The 23057-nt window shown below is 48.6% G+C and overlaps 1 protein-coding gene across 1 annotated transcript in view; it reads left to right on the forward strand.

Moving 5' to 3' along the window:
• sema6bb (sema domain, transmembrane domain (TM), and cytoplasmic domain, (semaphorin) 6Bb) overlaps positions 1-23057 on the forward strand; it is a 115264-nt gene that overhangs the window by 29444 nt on the left and 62763 nt on the right. The window contains exon 2 of the mRNA XM_042342838.1: positions 7011-7091. The gene's annotated coding sequence lies outside the window, so the exon portion shown is untranslated. The remainder of the gene's footprint in view (positions 1-7010; positions 7092-23057) is intronic.

Here is a 23057-nt window from a genome sequence, read left to right on the forward strand (position 1 = left end):
GTCCCTACACTTTGCAGTAAAGTGCGTGAAGCTCTTTGAGGCATCCTCCTGACGGTGAAAGGTGTATCAGTTATTCTTGGTTATTATTCTTGGCAGGTGGTTTGACACTGGGGATTGGTATCTGAGCATGGAGTCAGCGCTTCAGGAGAGGGGCTGTAAATTTCAAGAGAGGTGAGGGGGTGGAGGGGAAAAGGCCCAACAGTTTTAACAAGCCTTGGCATAAAATAAGTTTAATCCTGTGTATTTTATGTTCTGTCACAAAGGAGACTGCCCAGATGATAGGAGAAATTCCCCAGCTTCCCATGAAGTTAACTGCCCATGATCGGTGCTTTTATTCTGCTTTAACGGCGAGGATGGTCCTAGCTAGCCAAGCAATGGGAAGCTTGCCAGCCATTGCTCTCCATGGCAAGCTATGCTGCTTTTAGATGGTTAGACTCCAGCAGTGAACCACAACGCAGTCAATTTGCTCACAGCAAAATCCCACAAACAGCCACTTTGTGAATGATCAATTAATCTGGGGGATTGTTGGCCAGGACACCGGGAGAGGGAAACTGCCTTCTCTTTTCCAATAGAGCCGTGAGATTTTTAACGTTCACCCGAATGGGCAGGTGGGACCTCGGTTTAACTTCTCATCCAAAGGATGGCACCTCTGACAATGCCGCTCTTCCCCCAGCGCTGCACTGGAGTGTCAGCCTAAGTCGAGTGAGTTCCAAGAAGCGATGTGGGGCTTAAACACGTTACCTTCTGACCCAGAGGCGAGAGAGCTACCCACTGAGCCAGGCTGGCACCTGAATGAACCCGTCTCTCTCGCCGATCAGTTAGGGGTGGAAATTAACGATAACTGGGGCTCACCTGGCTTCCAGGCCAACTTCTCTCTCTCTCTCACTCACTCCCCGCCATCAAACAAACTCCCCAGATCGGCAGATCGATAATCCGTTCATCTCACACTGTGTCGGGTGTGTTGCCGGAGGGAGATTAGTTTGCCTGAAACTCAGTCTGCAGTTTGATAAGTAACCCCTTTTGTGAGACGATTCAGTGTGATAAGGAGTTCTCCCCAGGGCACCAAATGCATCTATTCTTTGCCCGTCACAAAGAGCGTCTCGTTGACAGGGAAGGCTCGAGATACGCCGACAATAATGAGCGGTGGCGCATATCTCGAATTCCCATCGTATCACTTTCAGCCCGAACGTGATGGCTGGGCGAGGCTGAACCAGACAGGAGACTTCAGAGGAGGAAACGGGAAAGAATCACATTTGCAAATCAGAAGCACACGGACGCTCTTTTGTTCTGTGAATACAAAGAGTCTCGTTTCTTTCTGCCTGAGGTCACGTTTTTAGGTTACAAAGGAAGTTTGACCTGCGCTGTCTGTGGTTCCTTTTGACGGCCAGAGATGCTCCTGTATCACTCAGCGGGAAGCAGGAGGAGAGAGGATGTGTTCTCCAACAGTCTGGTGTCAGATTGGTGTCGGCCTGGGCAGTCTCGCTCTCTGGCTTGGCTTGCATTTGAGTGGGGGCGTTATTGGCTTGTGAGGTGGAAGGCTAAACCTTACGCAAGTTTCCTTACTCCACACGCCTCTGTTCACCTAGCAGGAAGTAGGAATCTGGTTGTTAGTTGATTGGCGAATCACTTTTCCGGGGGTAATAATTCCTCCCCAAAAAAAGATAATGATTGGTCACTCGATCCATGACTGTTTGTGGGATACTGCTGTGCGCAATTGGCTTCTGTGTTTCATCCGCAAAAATATACAGTCAATTCACTTTACAGTTTATTGTGTGACGCCCTTTGAGACGTCTCAAAGACGTGATAAGGCACTATATCAAATGCAAGGATTATTATTATTAAGACTTGGCTAGTGTGTGTCTCAGATAATTGGACACATGAGATGTGCAGAGGGGCCTCGATACCAAAACCCCTTCATATCCCGTGTTCCAATCTGTTCTTCGGTGAAGTGAAGTGGGGATACGGTGCTGGTACAGGGGACTCCAACAAAACATAATTTATTCATAATAACAATATTCTTTCCATTTGATATAGTGCCTTGTCATGTCATGTAACATTTGGAACTCTCTCCTCCGAAAGGCTGTGGATGCTGCATCCGTTCACATCTGAGGTAGATAGATGTTTGTTAGGTCAAGGTATTAAGGGATATTAAGAGCCAATTGCGGTTAATTGGACGAGGTACAGATCAGCCATGATCTTATAGAATGGAGGAGCAGGCTCGAGGGTCTGAATGGTTTCCTCCTGTCTCTATGTTTCTATGTTTTCCATGAACTCAACTCCCAAACCACCTGGTTAAGGGCAGGTTGGAGGTGGGGGCAGACACAGTTGATTAACATCTACTCTGGAGTTCATCCATCCCTATGTAAACAGAGGGTGGGGTGTGGGGAGAGAGATGGAGTGAAATTCCACAAGACGCCATCTTCTCAGTGTAGAGGAGCTGCGTTGCGTTATTAGTATAATAATAATCCTGGCATTTCATATAGCGTCTTATCATGTCATTGAGACGTTTCAAAGCGCTTCACAGAATGTAGTAAAAAAATGGATTGACTGTGTATTTTGTGAGCAAAATGCAGCAGCCAATTTTGCACAGCAGTGTCCCACAAACAGTCGTTGATTGATGGACAAAGTTTAGGTGGGAGGTATTATTCCACCCAGAAAGCGATCTGACAATCTCCTAACAACCGAGTTCCTACTTATTGCTAGGTAAACCGAGGAGGTGGAGTAAGGATACTTACCAAAGATTTGGCCCAACCTTGGAATCAAACTAGGGTTCGCTCACTACGGAGAGTGCTCTAACTACCACGCTACGGGACTCCATAAGTGACCGGAGTCTGAAGTGACTGCACTGATGGCTTTGGTCAATGCGTTACTGCAGCCTCTGCGCGTGATGTTCTGGGGTTCATCATTTTCCACCATTTTCTCCCTTGTGGTCCTTGCCCTAATGGAAACAGCCCTGTCACATCACATCAAGGACTCTGGGACTGTAATGAATAATGGGTTGCAGTGATTAATCCTTGACCCTTCTAATGCAGTGCGTGCTCCACCACAGTGTAGGGTGTCGTTAAGTCGAGTGCAATATGCAATGAAGACTGAATAATGGCATCACTTTTCTTTAATGGGAACAACCTTTTGTACCAGACTCGCTAATGTCCATAGACAGCTGTCAATTCTTTATTGGGGAATGAAAGACTCCCAGCCTCCCATTAGCTATAATTTGCAACCCATGTTGCGAAGAGCGAGGCTTTGCAGAGGACCTAATGGGAGACCTGCCCTCAGGACTGAGCTCAGACTCCCAAGAAGATCCTTTGTCCCCATCTCCCGCCCTGTACAGGGCTGGAAAAACACTGCATTATCAGAGACGAGATGTTCAACTAAGTGAAGGATTAAGGCTCACGGTGAGGGGCAATGTCAGAAAAAGAGCTTAAGAGGAAGAAAGATTCGAAGGAGAGAGGAGTCCTGTAGAGTGTAGGAGGAAGGAAAGAGTGAGGGAGGTGAGGAGTGTTGTAAAGTGTAGGAGGAGGGAAGAGTGAGGGAGGTGAGAAGTATTGTAGAGTGTAGGAGGGAGGGAAGAGTGAGGGAGGTGAGGAGTGTTGTAGATTGTAGGAGGGAGGGAAGAGTGAGGGACCAAAAGATCAGAAGGTTATGCTTTGAAGGCTTAGTTGAGGAAGGGCAGGAGGCGGCTCAATTAGAGCATAAACACCGGCATAGACCAGTTGGGCCGAATGGCCTGTTTCTGTGCTGTATATTCTGATGTATTCTATGTATCAGTAAACACTTAATTTCAAGGTTGTTTGGGTGATGTTTACTCAAGTTGGTGTCTTCACAGATATCGAGCTTTTATTATTTTGTAACCTGGGTATAATAATAATCCGTGCATTTCATATAGCGCCTTATCTCATTGTTGAAATGTCTCAAAGTGCTTCAGAGAATATACTGTAGAGTGAAGTGACTGTATATTTTATGGGCGAATCGCGGCAGCAATTGCGCACAGCAGCGTCCCACAAAAGTTGTGGAAATTATTATTTTTTGGGGGTGGGTGGGACGACAGAGTGCGGGGGCAGAAATTGTCCGGGAGGGAGGGGGTGGGGCGGTGGGAGCAGTGGGGAGAGTGGGGTGGGGGGGTGAGGATCTACACCACTGCAGGTCCCTCACTCCTCCCTTCCTACGGTCTACAGCCTGACGATGCTTGCCGTCCGGGTGAGGGAGAGGGCGGAGAATGATTATCATTGCAAGAATGTAGAAAATTCTCTTGGGGAAAGAGAATGGATTAAACGGCACGTGTTGCAGTTATTACCTGCGGCATTTAAGCAAAGCCCCAGACATTTCCGATTGAACATTGCCCCATATGGTAATTTACAATTGTCGAACTTATTTTGTATTCAATCTTCATTGACTCAACTCAGCGTTTGAGGTCTAGCGAGATCATCCGTAAAGCTTTGTGGCCAGCTTAAAGCCACTTCTTTCCTCTGAATGAATGGGGGATTTTGAACACCCTTCAAAAGGTCCGAAATACCGGTGTATTATGGAAGATTACACGCGGTGGGTTTAATTGATGGTTTTCAATTTCCAGCAGTCTGGCGAGCACAATAGGGAGGTGACCCACTGGATAGGGCTGTGCTCAGCAGTGCTTCAGAGGAAGGAGAGCTCAGCTCTTTTGTGTGCAATGCAGTCATGTCAGTCGCCCTGTTTTAATGGACTATTACCTCGGTTCCCTTTGCCTCACTGAATGAAAGCAAGAGGAAAAAGGCCGAGGAGCAGCCATCAGGCTACTTAGGCAACTACCTGCAAAGGCATCTCTCTGCGTTCAGTGTCGGAGAAACTTGACAGTGCTGTAATCCAACCAAAGGCAGAGTGCTCTCGGTTGAGGACCACAATAGGATGGTCCAACCTTTATACCGTCCCGCAAAATAGGACCTCACATCCCAACACATCCAATTCTGTCATGGTTGGAAAGCCTGTGTAGAAGTGTAGGAGGGAGGGAAGAGTGAGGGAGGTGAGGAGTGTTGTAAAGTGTAGGAGGGAGGGAAGAGTGAGGGAGGTGAGGAGTGTTGCAGAGTGTAGGAGGGAGGGAAGAGTGAATGAGAGGAGCTGCACAATCTTGAGGTCCTGGGAGAGAATGAGTTTGAAGAGGAAGAGTCTTGAATTCAAGATGCTCATCCTCACCTACAAGGCCATTCACGGCCTTGCTCCCTCCTACCTCTCCAACCTACTATCCCCCTACTAACCTGCCCATACCCTCCGTCCCTCTGGCTCTGGTCTGCTCCACATCCCCCGCCCTAACCACCCTACCATCGGTGGCCGGGCCTTCAGCCTCTCAGCCCCGAGGCTCTGGAACTCCATCCCCCAGTGCCTTCGCCGCTTCCTCCCTTTTCTCCTTCAAGGCCGGTCTCAAGACCTTCCTCTTTGACCGTGCCTTCAGCTCCCCTCTCGACTCTCTACCCCCTCCTCACTCCCTCCCTTCCCTCCCCTCACCCTGACCATTTCCCCCTTGCTCGGGTCCAGCGCCTTGGGATGTCCTCCCGACGTGAAAGGCGCTCTGTAAATGAAATCTTGTTGTTGTTGTTGAATCCAGAGTGAGGTGGCGGAAGAGGGTGTGAGACAGGATACTGGGAGGAACGAGGAGTGGGTAACCCAGAGGAGCAGTGACTTCCAAACAGAAACAAATCCTGAGATATGGAAAAAGTATATCTGTGCTGTTTTGTAGAAATAGATTGTGAGAGAGATTTCTTGACTGGAGCAACGATATTTATGCCATGCATGCACTGTGAGAGCTTTGAGGTAACCCTCATTAAATATAGATGATCCTCATGTCCATTGTATGGCACTAAATGTCTCCATCATGACAGATGTTTGATTGAATACTCTTCTCCCCCACACCCATGCTGTGGATCCAATGATCTCATGACCTAGAACTCTTTAGTCCCATTAAACGCTCAATTAATCGGCCATTAATGACCCAGAACCACAGAACAAAAGCCTAGAGTCTGGCCGTGAACATTGAGGAGAATATTGATTCATGTCAGTATCTTCTTGTAGCTCTTGGCTTCCTTACCACGTCAACTGACCACAAGTCAAACAAACTCCTTGCTCTGAAGAACCTCTCGGAAGCAGGAGTACAAGTACGTTGGAATGTGGAGATGTGTTAAGGACTGGAAGGGGCCACCGCAGTCCACCCAAACTCTTGTCTCTTGACCCAGGCCCCCGCCTTTTCTCACATCATTCCCCTCTAGCTTCCCTGCCGTCAGATACGCACCCGGTTCCCAATGAAACTGCCCCAACCACCTGCCGGCCTTTCTGGCCAAACAATTACTTTATTATGTGAACTATTTTCGCCCACAAATCCACTTTACAATATACATTCTGTGAAGTGCTTTGGGACGTCTCAATGAACGTGATAAGACGCTATATTAAATGCAAAGATTATTATTATTCCTCCTCGTGTAAACCATCCTCTGGCTAAATTGGTTGGCTGGTCCAAACTATTCACCCGCTTGAAACCAAAGAAATTTACAACACTGAAGCAGACCATTTGGCCCACTCTTCCTCCACTCCCCATCTCCCCCCACCTAGATTTTGAGACATGACCCCTTACTGCGGACATCTTGACTGTATCAGATAAGGTATCTAGTGTTGAGTATTTCTCACCTTGCTCCCTCCCGATCCATGTAAAGAGCTTTGAGACATACGTTAGCCTTTGGGAAATGTATCCTACAGGTGCACCTTGTTGTCTAACCTGTCTTACGTCCTCCAGAATCATCATCTCATTGAGTGTTATTTGTAAGGAAGCTGCCCTCTAGTGGTGGTTAATGATCGCCCCAGTAGATGATTTGATGACTCCCGCCTCCGCGCCCCTCAATCTAAAGCTCCCAATCAGTGGAATAGGAATGTTCACTGCAATATGTTTGGCACCAATGCAGCTCTAAGGACTTTGCCACATGCACACAGTCACACAGCAGAACTAGGACTGTGTCCAGGAGAGGATATTGACCCTTCTCTTGTTTACATTGCAGGTTAAAGGTCGATGCTGTTCGACTCTCTCTTTCTCGAGACATCTCCAATGTGATGACTTCTGTTGGTTCTGCTTGGACGAGGTAGGAATAGTGCTTTAAGACATCCGTGGTGTGGTTGGGAAGGAGGGATGTGAGCGCGGTTGTGTCAATAAGCACCATGGGTCTTATAGGAGAGAGGACAAGGTTGTGTTTAGCTTCTATGAAAAAAAAGGTGTTGGAAAAGCTGGTATAGGTGTCGGAATTGGGGGCTTCAGGTCAATAAGCAACTGCGATGCATCAATAGAGATAAATAGATAGATATTCGGATTGCTTAGCTCACCTGGCTGCATTCTTGCCTTTGGGTCAGAAAGTTGGGGTGTGAGCCCCACTGTAGGACACTGAGCTGACACTCCAGGGCAATGCCAGGGCAGCACTGCATCATTCAGATGAGACAGTAAACTGAGGCCCTGTCTGTGCTTGTTCACCTGGACGTTAAAGATCCTGTGACACTATTGGAAAACAGAAGGGAGTTTCTTCTGGTGTCCTGGCCATCAATCCTCCAGGTAAACTGTTCATTCACTTTATGGCTGTTTGTGGGCATTGGCTCAGCAGTTAGCGCTCTCGCTCTCCAGTCAGAAGATTGTGGGTTAAAGCCCCACGTCGGAAATTGGAATCACATAGTCTAGCTGATGCTCCAATGTAGTGTTGGGGGTGTGTTGCATTGTCAGAGGTGCCGTCCTTCGGATGAGACGTTAAACTGAGGTCCCGTCTGCCTGTTCAGTTGGACGTTAAAGATCCTGTTATGCTATTCGAAAAGAAAAGGGAGTTTCCCTCTCCCGGTGTCCCGGCCAACAATCCGGCAGATAAAACTGGCTGTTTGTGGGACATTGCTGTGTGCAAATTGGCTGCTGCATTTTGCCCATAAAATATACAGTCACTGCACTTTACGATGTATCCTATGAAGCTTTGAAATGTCTCAACGACATGATAAGACGCTGCATCAATTGCAAAGATTATTATTTTTATTATAATTGCTGTGCACATATGCCTTCGAATTCACAGTCCCTTTACTTGAGAGCAATTATCCGCAAAGCACTTTGAGATGTTTTGACGTGATAGGTTCTGTGGCAAATGTAAGCGTCAGAGGTAGGGGAAAAAAATGCGGGGAAAAGGGGTTAAAAGAGCTGACATGACTTGTAAATAGGCAGCACAGGCTCGAAAGCTGAGACCGTCCACAACAACTTGCATTTATAGGACACAACGCTCACGCAGGGTGCCATCCCAGAGCTCCCCCTATAGATCAAACAGACTCCACAACGACAGGGACTATTTTAGAGGTGACCGTGCTGTGTAAATATACCTGTCCAGTTTGGGATCCTGACTTCAATCCTCTGTTCGTTGAAATGGAGCTCTTGTTTTCTATTTCTAATTAAGGTGCAGATAATTGGCCCATTGCACTGTATTTGCCCACGCACTGCTAACTCTTCTTCAATTCTTCCGGCTCTGTGCTCTATAAACAACCAGCTGTCTCCAAAGCCACTGTACCAACTCGCTCCATTGACTTGGATCTATTGACACTCACTCAATGTGGATGCAGTAAGTCAGACATTGAAAGTCCCCTGTTGTATCCCAATAGTTATCACCATTTTAAGTGGTTCAACTAGGACCACTCTACCATTGGGGGCTTCGGCTCACAGTGTTGAGGACATCTTTACATCTTACATGTGGATTCCTGTGGTGTATTTGTCTGCTTACCGTGCAGTAAGTAGAAACCGGTTGTTAGTCGATTGGCGGATCAATTTCCGTGGGTAATAATCCCTTCAAAAAAAAATTGCCTCAGTCAATCCACACTGGGACACTGCTGTGTGCAATTGGCAATTGGCTGCCGCATTTCGGTCACAAGATCAGTTTGGATGAAAGAAGGCCCTTCGACCCAACAGATCTCATCCTCCCAGATTCCCCACCCTAACATTGCCCCTATTTAAACCCTTGTGTACCTCGGCAAGGTCCCCTCAATGTTGAAGAGCCCTGGTAGGATTATTAAGTACCTTCAGACATCACCTGATGTGAAAGGCGCTCTGTAAATGTCAATTTTGATTATACTATATTGTATTTACTGTAAAGTGTAGTGACCATGTATTTCGTTGTCGAACACGGAAGCTATTTTGCGCACAGAAAAGTCCCCCAAACACCCAGATAGAGTGACATGGCCAATTTTGCTGAGGGGATTGTCAGTCAGGACACCAGAAAAAACTCTTCTCTTTTCGAATAGCGCCGTAGAAACTTTAACAGGTACCTGAACAGGCAGACGGGACCTTGGTTTAACACCTCATCCAAAATTTGAAACGACTCCCTTAAGTTCTACTCAACTCCTCTTTGGTCTAATTGTCTCGAGGTGGTGCAGAACGCATGATTTAGCGACGTGTCATGAAACCTCATGTGAGGAGAGCGAGGAAATGAACCGAGGGCACTCGGGCTGGACGGTGTAGTGTTGATGGTGGTGAAGCCGGATTTGGAACAGTTTGTGCCTGTGCTGTGTGCAGTTTCTGGCAGTCGTACAGGTTCTCGCTGGTACGTAAGCACTTCTTGTTATTTTTAGTCCTTCATCAAAAATCAAATCAAAACTAGTTCACAGCAAAGTGCTTTTCCGGATTATTCCGCGGATTTCTGAGCGTCATTGATGTTTGTTTGGAAGGTATATTTCTGAGAGAAAAGCTTTTCCCGTGAGCTCGGATTTTACATTGCCGATGGCTCTGACCTTCGATTGAGACCTTAAACCGAGCTCCGGTCTGCGCCTGTTCAGGTGGATGTTAAAGATCTCATTGCGCTGGTTGAAAAGAGAAGGGAGTTTTTAAAGGCTCCAATATCCAGTCCTATTATTATTATTATTACCATTTAATTCTGAAACTCTCTCCCTCAATCCCTCCGCCTTGCCCCCCCTCTCCCCTCTTTCAAGTCCTCCCTGAAAGCTTTCTTCTTCGACCGTGCTTACAGTCACTTACCCCCCCCCACCCCCACCTCGCCTCGGAGTCAGGCTCCGCCACTGTTAAGCGCTCTGAGACGCTACCCTGCGTGGAGGGCGCTAAACAAGTGCAAGTTGTTGTTGTTATAATGAAGCCTCAAAGTGCTTCACAGGATTTTTACTGTAAAGTGTAGCGACTGTGCATTCTGTAGACCAACGCGGCAGCCAATTTTGGGCACAGCAGTGTCTCACGAACGGCTGTGAAGTGAGCGATCATTTTTTCCGGGGGATTTGTTGGCCAGGACACCGGGAGAGAAAAACTCCCTTCTCTTTTCAACTAGCGCCGTGGGATCTTTAACAACGACGACGACAACTTGCATTTATATAGCGCCCCTCACACAGGGCAGCGTCCCAGAGAGCTTGACATCCACCCTAACAAGCAGACAAGACCTCGGTTTAACAATTCTCACAACACTGCCCTGGAAGGTCAGCCAATACTGTCAGCTCAAAGCCCTGACATCAGGGTTTGAACCCAACACCTTCTGACTCAGAGGCAACAGCAGTTGGATCAAGGCACCAGACAGCCATTGAAACATCCCTAGTACGTCAGCAGAGCGACAAGTGTTCAGAGAAATCCTCCGCTCCTTGGAGACTGTCACAGGAAGCTTTGCTTCCCACGACAAGACACCCAAAAATTGCCGTGGGTTTTATTTGAGGGTTACTTAATTCTTTCCTGATTGCTACTGTATTTGAAAACGCTGGGAAATTTCCATGTCCAGGTGGCACCTACACACCCACACGCGCACCCATCTCAAGCACACGCACCCACCCACCCACCCGCATGCACACTCCTGCACACCCACCCACCCACACATCTGCACCTGCGAGCCCCAGGGCCAGCGCATCCACCCACCCACCCATGCATGCACTCGTGCACCCACACACGCACACACACACACACACACGTGGAACTCTCAGTCTGGTGTAGTGGTGTGTGTCAGACACCCGGCTGACCAAAATAAAAGTGGAGTGTTTGTTTGTGGAAAGGGGCACAGGTTATCTTAAGGGCTTATAAATTGAGCGTCTTTGAATCATCCACATCCTCCCACCAACCCCCCCCCCCACACATCCCATCCACCCATCCACGAGACCTCCGTGTCTCAGCGTTCTCAGCTGGGAGAGAGACCGGGAATGCTAAAGCCTTGGGATTCATTTGAGGTGGTGTTTGGTTTTGAGGTCTGGCTCAGAGCTGGGAGTGATCAACAGCGACTAATCTGAGTATCTGGACCCAAAGGACAGCAGTTTTATCAGTGTTGATGGTCTCGGGCCTTGCGTGGCTGCACACATCAATCCAGCTACACTTAGTGACCCGTTGGGCTTCACTCCAGCACTCCGTGATCCTGAAGTCAACCGCTCCCATCAAGGGGAGACCCTTCAAGAGTAAATGGAACAAGTTAAAGGTTACTTATGACTGGAACCCTGATCACATTATTAACTGAAGTCGTCGATGGGATAAATGGGGAAACACTGTTTGCAGGAGTGAGTGAGTGAGCGGCTACAGCTACCGAGGAAGATCGGACAGGTTGGAGCTTGGCTCAGTTGGTCGCACTCTCGCCTCTGAGTTAGAAGGTTGTGGGTTCAAGCCCCCATGTCAGGACTAACACTCCATTACTCTGCTGGGGGAGTGCTGCTCTGTTGGAGGTGCCATCCTTCGGATGAAATACAATAATATTAATAATAATAATAATCCTTGCATTTAATATTGGGCCTTATTACGTCAACGGCAAAAAAAAAAGCTTCACATAACATATTGTAAAGTGGATTGACTCTATATTTTATGGGCAAAACATTAATAAAATATTAATCCCCCAAAAAGTTAATAAAATATTAACTGAGGTCCCGTCTGCCTGTTCAGGTGGAACATCAAGGATCCCATGGCACTGCTCGAATAGAAAAGGGAGTTTCTCTCTCCCGGTTTCCCGGCCAACAATCCCCCAGGTAAAAATTAATCACTTATTTCCTGGCTGTTTGTGGTACGTTGTTGTGTACAAATTAACTACCGTGTTCTCCTACAAAACACACAGTCACTACACCTTACTGTAAACAGCATTTCATGGCATCATTCCTGTATGAATGCAAGTTATCATAAATCCTGAGAAGCGTTTTTGAAACGTTTCGACGACACAAGGCACAATATCAAATGCAAGGATTATTATTGTCCTTGCATGTGATGGGACGCTGCTGTGCGCAATCGGCAGCTGAGTTTCGCGCCACAAAAGCCATGGTCACTCCACCTTACGGCGTATTCCCACAAATATACAGTCAATTCACTTTACAGTGTGTTCTGTGAAGCACTTTGGGACGTCCTCCCGACGTGAAAAGCGCTATATCAAATGCAAGGATTATTATTATTATTCCACAAAGCGCTTTGAGACGTCTCCACGATGTGATGAGGCGCTTTATCAAACGCAAGGTTTATTATGAAGCCGGAGCAAGAGTCGTGCGTTAGCAAAAATCACTGCCCATTTCATCAACCATGTTCTCAGTTACTGATTAGATATCAGGTCGTCTCTCACTGCGAGAGTCGGCTGCGAATCCAATTTTCGGATGGCTGTGGCCATGTGTTCCGTTTACACTGTAAATATCAATTTCACAGCTTCGTATTATAATCTTGCTTTTCAAATTAAAATCATCCATGGCTCGCAGATAGTTGCAATTTCCTCTCCAGGGGATGCGTTGTGTAAAAATCTCGTGCATCAGCCTGGCTCAGTCAGTCACACTCTCTCCTCTAGGTCAGGAAGATATGGGTTTGACACTCACTCACACGTGCACACACACACACACACACCCCACCCGGACGCTGCTGTGCGCAATCGGCTGTCGCGTTTCGCCCACAACATACACAGTCAATTCGCTTTACAGGATATTCCGTGAAGGGCTTTGAGACGTCTCGAAGACTCGATAAGGTGCTGCATCAAATGCAAGGATTATTATTATTATCAATAATAATTCGCAGAAGCCTCTTGAGTTCCAGAGGAGAAATCCATTGTGTCAACTCATCTTAAATCGTGTGTGAACATTGGACTGGCCTTGGGTGAAGGAGGGATCATCTCTCTCCTGATTTACTGTGTTGAAAAGTGTTAAACGACTGCTGTAATGTGTTCCTGGGGTTGGCTGGTTGATTGTAATCCCTTGATCAGTGTGGACAGCTGGACATGGATCGAGGCGAGCTGGACAGGTGCCAATCGAGCAACAGCTATTGATGTTCACAACCGCCTCAGGAACAAATTGAACAGGTGTTCTCCAGCTCCCTTTTGTCTTCTTTCCCCTCCTCCGTGACCCCCTGCCCCACTCCTCCACACCCCCCCCCACCCCTCCAGATAAGAATCCTCGGGGCTGGAGAAACAGTCAAGTCCGTCATTGAGCCTGTTATTAATAATAATAATAATCCTTGCATTTGATATAGCACCTTATCATATTTTTGAGACATCTCAAAGCACTTCACAGAATATACCGCAGAGTGGAGTGACCTGCATTTTGCGGATGAAACGCGACAGCCAGGGTTGTTATTATTATGAGCGCCCACACCATCAAAATGCCTCAAAGCTGCACAAGAAGCAGCTGTCAATAACAACAATAATTATATTTACACAGAGGCCTTCACATCATGAGGACGTCCCAAGGCGCTGGATAATCAGTGTTTCGGATTTGAGCTGGGGATCGGGGAGGGTGGAGGGCAGGGGGTGAGGGACGGAGGGGAACCAAAGGCACGGTCGAAGAGGAGGCGGGTCTTGAAGGAGGCCAAGGAGGGGGCGAGGCAGAGGGACTGCGGGATGGAGTTCCAGAGCGTGGGGGCAGAGTGGCAGGAGGCGGGGAATGGTAGGCTTTAGGTGGTCGCAGAAGTAGGGGTGGGGGAGCAAGGCCATGGAGGGCATTGAAGGTGAATGTACATTGACTGTGTATTTTTGGAGGCTGATACAGCAGCCGATTTGCAATCAGCCAAGAAGCGAATAACTGATTTTTTTTCCTCTGGGGATCGTTGGGTAGGACATGGCGGGGAGAGAGGAACTCCCGTCCTCCCTGCTCCATCCGAACATACTTTAGCTTCCACCTGAACAAGCACAGGCAGGGCCTCGGATTAACATCTCATCCGAAGGACGACACCTCTGACAAACCGGGTTGCTACTCACTGCTGAGTAAACAGAGCTTTGTGGAGTAAGGAAACTCACCTAACATTTCGCCCCTGGCCGAGAATTGAACCCGGGTGCTCTGGGGGCGAGGCGAGCGCTCTAACCATTACCCTACAGGACTCCCCGATGCTCGTCTCAGAGCGACTCGCTCCCCACTGGACTTGCAGACCCTCCAGCCTCGGTTCCCTCTCCAGCAGCTGTTTTCAGCTGTTCCCGTTCTGCCCTCACAGCTGGCTTATCTGATACAGCTGTTCAGCATCGGACAACTGCGTGTCTCCGGGGCGAGAGGATGTGCCGTCCCGAGGGGGAGAGGGGACCTGGTGGGGTAAACAACAGTCAAATTGTCCTTCTTGAAACGTTAACCGTCTCTCCGCGAGGACAGCTGAGGAGAGATTAAGCAGCGGGTCACTCAATAAATAACAAGCTCTCGTCCAGCCTCCCCTCGCCTCCCCTCTCCGGCTCAGAGCAGGAATCGTCAGGAACATAAGGGGAGCCTGTGGGAATGTGGCCGCTTCCTCTCGGAGCAGCAGCGGGACAACTAATCCTGACAGCCAGGAGTTTAAAGGGGGGAGAAGCGAGGACGGGAGCTTTAGTCCTTGAGTCCTGAGAGGCAACTGGTCACTGCTCGGAGACTCCACCAGTACATACGTCCGCCCGCCAGCTCGCCTGGACTTGTGCTCCAGTCTCCAGAAGCTGCCTCGGTTCAGTGCCTCTCCCTTGCCCCCTCTCTCCGTCTGCCACCCCCTCTCTCTCTCTCTCTCTCTCGCTTCCCAAGACCAGCGACCAGGAACCTCGCCGCGCTCCTGCCCTGGAGACGCCAGGACAGGACTTGTCCGGACGGGCATCTGCACCCACCCCCCCCCACCCCCGCCCCACCCACTCACCCAGGTAAGTCCTGACAGGACGCAGAGAGAGAACTCCAGCGCTCTGGGACCCGCAGTAAGAAGTCCGTGGCTTCAAGTCCCACATTAGGGCTCTGGGGTTCAGCCTGAGTCTCCAGGGCTGAGGGCAGTAGGGAGGGAGGAAGGGAGGAGCAGAATCGGGTCATCAGAGATGCCGCCCTTCACCCGAGACGTTAAACCGAGGCCTCATTCGCCAGCTCAGATGGATGGTAACCAGGTAGTCTCCCTCGCCCTGTGTCCTGACCTGCTCATAAGCAACTACAACAACAACTTGCCCCTCAGGCAGGGCAGGGTCGCAGAACTTAAGAGGGTAATTCACCTCCGTGCCCTCCTCGCTCAAGTAAGCCCAGAGCCTTATTGTCGGCTTCACCGACCAAGAACGAGGTGGGTTTTTCCGCTCACGCTCCGACTCTTCCCGTCAGGAGCCTGGGATCAGCGTTCCCTTGTCCTCGGTTTACCAGTCAACGGGGAATAACCTGTCACTCACAGCTTTTGAAGCCCTCGATTTACATCTCTTCGGAGCCCCTCCCTCGCTGATCCAGTGCAAAGCAACTGTGGGTGTGGGGGTTGTGGGGAGATGGGAGTGTGTGTGGGGGGGGGAGGGGGTGTGGCGGGGGGAGGGGGTGTGGCGGGGGGAAGAGTGTGTGTGGGGTGCGGGGGAGAGTGTGTGGCGGTGGGGGTTTCTTTGGAGTCATTATTAGATTTGTTTTAAATGACACCTTTTTTTTCTCTGTTGGGTAGAGCGAGAGAGCAATCCTGTGTGAGTGCGCGAGAGTGAGAGAGCGCGTGAGAGAGTGCGCGGGCACGCGGGAGCGTGCGGGCGTGCAGGAGCACGAGAGAGCGAGAGAGCTCGCGTGTGCACGAGAGCATGAGAATGAGAGTGGGTGTGTGTCTGGGAGAATTGTGTGTGCGCACGTGACTGGGCGCGTGTGAGTGGGCGCACGTGCGTTTGTGTGTGCGTGCGAGAGTGGGTGAGAATGTGTGAGAGTGCGCGCGTGTGAGAAGGAGAGAGGTGTCCATGTCTGTTAAAGGGTTAGGGTTAGGCTTAAATTGTGAGGCTGCCGGTTTCACCCACAAAATATACAGTCACTTCACTTTACAGTATATCTTGTGAAGCGCTTTGAGACGTCTCGAAGAAGTGATAAGGCGCTGTATCAAATGCGAGGATTATTATTATTATTATTATCATTATGTGCTCAGGGCGGGTTTTCAGTGCGAAGCGACCTTTGGGGGAAAGATCACTGCACTGAGAAATTGGCATTCAAATCATTATAATCCTTACATTTCCTACAGCCCCTAAAACCGTGAGATGTCTCCAGTCATTTCACACTTAATTGCTACGTACAAGTAATCAAACCCAGCAGTCAGTTTGCAACGAGCAACAGACAGCCTTAAAGTAAGTGACTCCTTCCGAACATTGTCGCGGGATCTTTAACATCCACCCGACTGTTAGCGCAACATCCCGTGGGACGTGGGAGGTTTGACCGCCGGACCTTCTGACTCGGAGACGAGAGGTCCAGGCTGAAACCTCTCAATGGAGAGTTTGAAAGACTATTCCATGTGACCTTGAGGGGGCAAATGGGTCCGAGGGGTAAATTGTTCGAGGAGTAAATTATTCCCCAGGGTTAAGACTCCGCAGTTTCTCCTCCTCCCTCCCCATGTCCTGGCTGCCGTTCGTTATCTCCCCCCCCCCATCCACCCCCACACCTGCGTGTGAGACGCTGGGGTTTTGTCCACACGACACCCGCTGGGTTGGGTTTCAAAGCCGCGCTGTGAGGAGCTTTGCCGTCAGGCCCCGCCGGTTTGGTTCGTTTTTAAACGCGACGCGGACGGCAATGCAGCGCGGTCAATGCCCCGGGCGGCCGGGGAGTCTCGCCCCCCCCACCACCCTCCCCCCCGGTGTCTCTGTGACGGGCCGTTGCTCCCGGGCTGCCGAGCCGGGGCAGGGGGCGGGGGGGGAGGGGGGGTTGACGTGTTGCTGAGCTCCGGGCCCACGCGTGTGTGCTCTGTGCTGTCCGTGGCCTCCGTGTGACGCTGGCCCAGAGCCGGGACAGACGTGGTCCGTGACTGGGAGCCGGACCAGCCATTAGCACCGTCGCTTCTGTGAGGACCATTTCCTGTGGTCTGGCACCCAGGATCTTTCCCCCCATCGAAACCCCAACCATTGAGAAGGAAGTGTAGTCAATGGTCCTCACCTTTGGCCCATGACCTGCACTCAGACATTGTCTCCCCTCCCCTCCCCTCCCTCGGCTTCTCTGCCCAGTCACTGGGATCCCAGAAGCTGATTCATTATTGATGAGTTTGCAAGAGATTCTCATTTTCTGTCCCAGTTTTTTTTCTGTTCGTCCTCAAGGACCGAATGGAAATTGGGTCACTCTCCGCTCACTCTGAGGTGAAAGAGTCACTCAGCTTGTCTCGAGAGCAAAAAAATTATTTAAAGCCTTTCTTTTCTTATTCCCCCTCCCCAACCCCATGCCCCCTCCCCTCCCCCTCCCTCCACCCTTTCTCAATTTGCACACAGCAATGTCCCAGAAACAGCCACGATGTGAATGATCAATTTTCTATGTCAACCAGGAAACCGGGAGAAACTCCCTTCTGTTTGGCATTCTCTGGGTGGGATCTTTAACGTCCATCTGATCAAGCACAGGCAGGACCTTGTTTTAAATAATAATAATAATCCTTGCATTTGATATAGCGCTTTTCACGTCTTCGAGACATCCCAAAGCGCTTCACAGAATATACTGTAAAGTGAATTGACTGTATATTTGTGGGCGAACGCGGCAGCCAATTGTGCACAGCAATGTCCCATAAACAGTCATAGATTGAGAATGACCAATTATTATTATTGTTTTGGGTTTTGGAGGGATTATTATTAGGCTCTGTGTGGAGTAAGGAAACTTGCCCAAGGTTTCGCCCTCTGCCTGGAATTGAACTCAGGTCTCTCACTTGCAAAGCGAGTGCTCTAACCACTGAGCTACAAGACTCTACATCTCATCCGAAGGATGGAGCCTCTAACAAAGCCTGGCTCGGTGGTGGCACGCTGACATCTGAATCAGAAGGTTGTGGGTTCAAGCCCCACAATGGGAGTTGACGTTCCCGTGCAGTATTGGGGGAACACTGTGTTGTCAGAGGTGCCGTCCTTCGGATGAGATGCTAAAGTGATCTCCCTTCTGCCTGTTCAGAAGGGAGATCATTAATGATCCCATGGTACTGTTTGTCAAGAGAAGGGAGTTTTTCCCTCTCTCTCCCGATGCCCTGGTCAACGATCCCCCAAATAAATTTGGTTACTCAGTTCGTGGCTGTATCTGGAACATTTTTTTTAATATTTCTTTAGCTCGGCCGGGTGTCTGGCATACGCGGAAACCCATCACCGTTGCTTAAGAGTCTCCAAACCCAAGCTGAGAATTCCATGAGTCCCACCTACACGTGGAAACTCCAGAGATAGATTGTTGGAATGGAATGTGCTCTCTCTCTCTCTCTCTTTCTCTTTCGCTCTCGCTGCCTCTCCCTGGAGGGACGCTTCCTGCTTACCTAATCCCGGAAAGTATTAGTTGCTACGTGCAACTTGACTGCACTGAACCTACAAACACACTGTCATTACGGTAAATCCCGTGAAGCACTTTGAGACGACCTCTTGAGGTGAAAGGCGCTGTATCAAATGTAAGGATTATTATTATCGTTATTAATAATAATTATGATTATTATAATGCAGCACTGCACTGCAAGGCAGCCTTGGTGTAAGCTCTGAGCTACGCCCACACACAGCTGTTAGAGTGGAAAGACTCACATCTGGATTTCCACTGTTATTTGCTGCTGTGATGTACCATAAGCAGCAGTGACCTGTAGCTTTATATTAATATTTAATCCAAACGAGCCAGATGATTTACAGGGAGTTTCCAATCAATGATGACAGGTAACCTTTCAATCCTATCCTCAGTTTCTTCAGATGGGACTGGAGTACTCATCCCTAGTGTTCGAGACCGTTTCAGAGGAGAGCGATAAAGTTGACTCCAGTGTTATATATAATAATGATAATACATTACTGTTCCCCATACAGTCGTGGATTGTGTGACCAAATTATTACTTTTTTAAATTTTATTTATTGGAAGGATTATTACCCACCAGAAAAGAGATCCGCCAATCGACTAACAACCCGGGTTCCAACGTACTGCTACGTAAAGAGAAGCGTGAGTGCGGAGTAAGGAAACTTGCCCAGTGTTTCCGTTTCGCCCCGCCTGGGAATCGATCCTGGGTCCTCTCGCTTGCGAGGCGAGTGCTCTAACCACTGAGCTACAGGACTCCACGGTTAGAGACACCGTCAGAGGAGAGCAATGAGGCTGATCCCCAGTGTTGGAGGGGGAGAGAAAAGGTTGCTCCCCAAATTTCCCTCCGCCCTGTAGCTCCCCCCTCCTGTCCACCCACCCACCATGAGCAGGTAATTCAAGGTCGACTGGTGATCAAAGCCAGGATGGTTCTGGCCTGAACGACTTGGTCTGCACTTGGGCGTAAGCACTTGGTCCCCAGTGGGAGACAGGGGCAGGGAAAGGGTCAATATAAGGTGGGTGTACAATAATAATCCTTGCCTTCGATACAGAGCCTCATCACGTCATCGAGACATCTCTAAGCGCTTCACAAAATATACTGTAAAGTGAATTGACTGTATATTTTGTGGGCGAAACCCGGCAGCCAATTGCACACAGCAGCGTCCACACAAACAGCTGTGGATTGAGAGACCACATTTCTTTTGTCGTTTTTCTTTTTTTCTTTTGGAGGAATTATTACCTCCCGGAAAATCGATCCACCGATCGACTAACAATTGGGTTCCTACTTACTGCTGATAAACCAAGGCGTGCGTGCGGAGTAAGGAAACTTGCCTAAGGTTTTGCCCCACCCGGGAATCGAACCTGGGTCCTCTCGCTTGCGAGGCGAGCGCTCTAACCGCTACGCTACGAGTGCATTGGCCCTGAACAGGCACAAAAAACAGGTTATAAACAAGCGGAAAGAACACTCAGCAGCCTCTTGGAGACAGGGTTACGTTTTAATGAATTATTATCGATGACTCTGTGTTTTTCTCTCTCTCTCTCTCTTTCTGCCGTTATTAAATAAGCACTTTCCAAAAACGTTTTAATTGCTGAGTTTGCGATGAATAAGGAATAAAGCTGTGGCCCCTGTGACCTTGTTCTGGGGTGTGTCAGGACAGCACAGAGCGGTCTAGCGGTAACAACTAATTATATTAATTCAAATGCTGGAGCCCAGTGGGCCCACATAAATTATGGACGCACGGTAATGCATTGCCTGTGCAATTGAGGTGTAGCATCTTTTTAATGAATTAAACAGCGTGATACACTGCAGCTTTGCTCTGCATTTAACTTCCGGGCGGTTGTGGGGAAGGAGAGTGATGGGGAAGGGGGATTTAATGACAACTCGGATCCAATTTCATCGGAACTCTGAATATTCAATTCGACCCATCGTTGGAACCTTAGAGCTGGTGACGGTCAAGCCAGTGGATAGGGGTGTAATTGGGGGTCGGAGGGGGAAAAGGGGATTCCATCTACCTCGCTGTAACATTGCCCCGCTTTCTGGGCTTCAATTGTCTGAAGCAAACCTGGGTGTGATTTGGGTTTGCAAGCTTCTCGCTTTCAGCCACTGCACTCCAAAGCTTTGGAACTCTCTCCCTCAATCCCTCAACCTTTCCCCCCCCCCACACCCATTTTTAGATCACGACTGAAGATCTTCCTCTTCGACCATGCTTAGGGTCACCTCCTCTTTCCCCCTGGCTCGGAGTCAGGCTCCACCAATGTTAAGCACTCTGTGTGAAGGGCGTTATATAAATGCAAGATAATAATTATAATCCTTGCATTTGGTATAGCGCCTTATCACGTCTTCAAGACGTCTCAAAGTGCTTCACAGAATATAGTGTAAAGTGAATCGACTATATTTTGTGGGCGAAACGCGGAAGCCAATCGCGCACAGTGACGTCTCACAAACAGTCGTGGATTGAGTGACAAAATTAATATTTTTTGAAGGAATTATTACCCCCGGAAAAGCGATCCGCCGATCGACTAACAACCGGGTTCCTACTTACTGCTGGGTGAACAGAGGCGTGTGGAGTAAGGAAACTTTCCCAAAGTTTCGCCCTGCTGGGAATCAAACCCAGGTCCTCTCGCTTGCGGGGCGAGTGCTTTAACCAGTGAGCTCCAGGTTGTAGTTGTTGTTAATACTTTGGGTTCAAATCTCTGACAGTGGCTTGGGACGTCCTCCCGACGTGAACGGTGCTATATAAATGTAATTTGTCGTCGTTGTAAGTAAAAGACCTGAATAACTAGGTAACATAAGTCAGTCACTGGTCTCCCCCACTCCCTCCTCCTCTCTCCACTCTCAGCAGGATTCAGCCTCTGTTTTTAAGTGATGTTTTATTCATTAATCACATGTCATTTACTCAGAGCAAACTTAAACCTGTGCTCGCTGCATATATTAATGACTAGCACGAACTGGGTAGAGAGAGTCTCTCTCGCGCTCTCTGACATGATGAATGCCACCGGAATATCTCTGGGATGCGAGCAGCATTTGTGAAGGTTGGTGTCTGAAGTTGTATTGCTGGTAGTTTTTGAGGGAACTGTTTCTGTGTGTGAGCGTGTGGGGGTGTGGGTGTGTGTGTGTGTTTGTGTCTTACTCTCCTGGGCCAAATCGGTTGCCCACACTGGGCAGGAGAGTAATGAGGCTCACCCCCAGTGCTCACATGATAAACTACAAGGAACAAATACATATATGCTATAAATATAACTGTATATTCTGTGAAGTGCCTTGAGATGTCTCGAAGACGTGATAAGGCATTACATCAAATGCAAGGATTATTATTTATTATAAATAAGCCTCGAACATAGATCCCAAAGGAAACCATCCAGTTGTAAATTGAGACACTAACAGACTAAGAGAAAGTAAACTCCAAAGACTGATTTCAGCTAAACTGAGGCAGCGAAATAAGGTGGAGTTCCGTACTGTATTAATAATAATCCTTGCATTTGATATGGAGCCTTATCGTGTCTTTCAGACGTCCCAAAGCGCTTCACAGGATATACTGTAAAGCAAACTGAGTGTATATTTTGTGGGCAAAACAAAAAGTGTAGGGATTAGCCCACTCGCCTGACAAACGACAGGATCCAGGTTTGATTCCCGGGTGGGGTGAAACCTTAATGCGAGTTTCCTTATTTACTTATTTCTAGTAACCGTTTACCTGGCAGTTAGTAGGAACCTGGCTCCCCCCCAAAAAGCAACGGTAAATCTTTTCACCGGCAACCAAGAGTGTAACATGTTGTTGTTGTCGATTTCTGTTCCGTTTTTAATACTTTTGCCTGCAAAATACACAGTCACTACACTTGTTCATTCCCTTCCTGACTGTTTGGGGAAACATTACAAATTGGCTGGTGAGTTTGCCTACAAAATACACAGTCCCTTCCTGTGAAGCACTTTGACACGTCCTTCTAACATAAAGGGCACTTTATCTATTACACTCATTAGGCTTTTTTTTTAAAGACTGTTTTCTTCTAACTTAATAATATAGCAGTGCAGAGGTTTAAATTATAATAATCTTGGATTTGGTCAGCAACTGTATCCAATACATTAGGAACTACCTCACTTCATGGAAGAACCCTTAAAGCCCTCCATGGTCTTGGTCCTCCCTACCTCTGCGACCTATTAAAACTTCACCAACCGGTGTGCTCCCTCCGCTCAGTCGACACTGGACAGCTCCACGTTATCCACGTTAATGCAAGTTGTTGTTGTTGTAAAACCCTAGAAATCCACAGTGTCAGACGTCTCAAAGGGCGTAAAGGGTAGTTATGGTGTATTTTGTAACGGTGAACGGGTTAGTCATCAATTTGCGCACAAGATACAGCCCACAAACAGCCGGTGGAGTGAGTGATTGATTCTAGAGTTTGCATCTTAGTGTGTTAGCTGAAAACTTGAGGCTGATAATCCCTTCAAAAACTTGGGGATTATTACCCCCAAGTTTTTC

Source organism: Callorhinchus milii, unplaced genomic scaffold, assembly GCF_018977255.1.
Source record: "Callorhinchus milii isolate IMCB2004 unplaced genomic scaffold, IMCB_Cmil_1.0 Scaffold21, whole genome shotgun sequence".
In the NCBI taxonomy this organism is placed as follows: Eukaryota; Metazoa; Chordata; class Chondrichthyes; order Chimaeriformes; family Callorhinchidae; genus Callorhinchus; species Callorhinchus milii.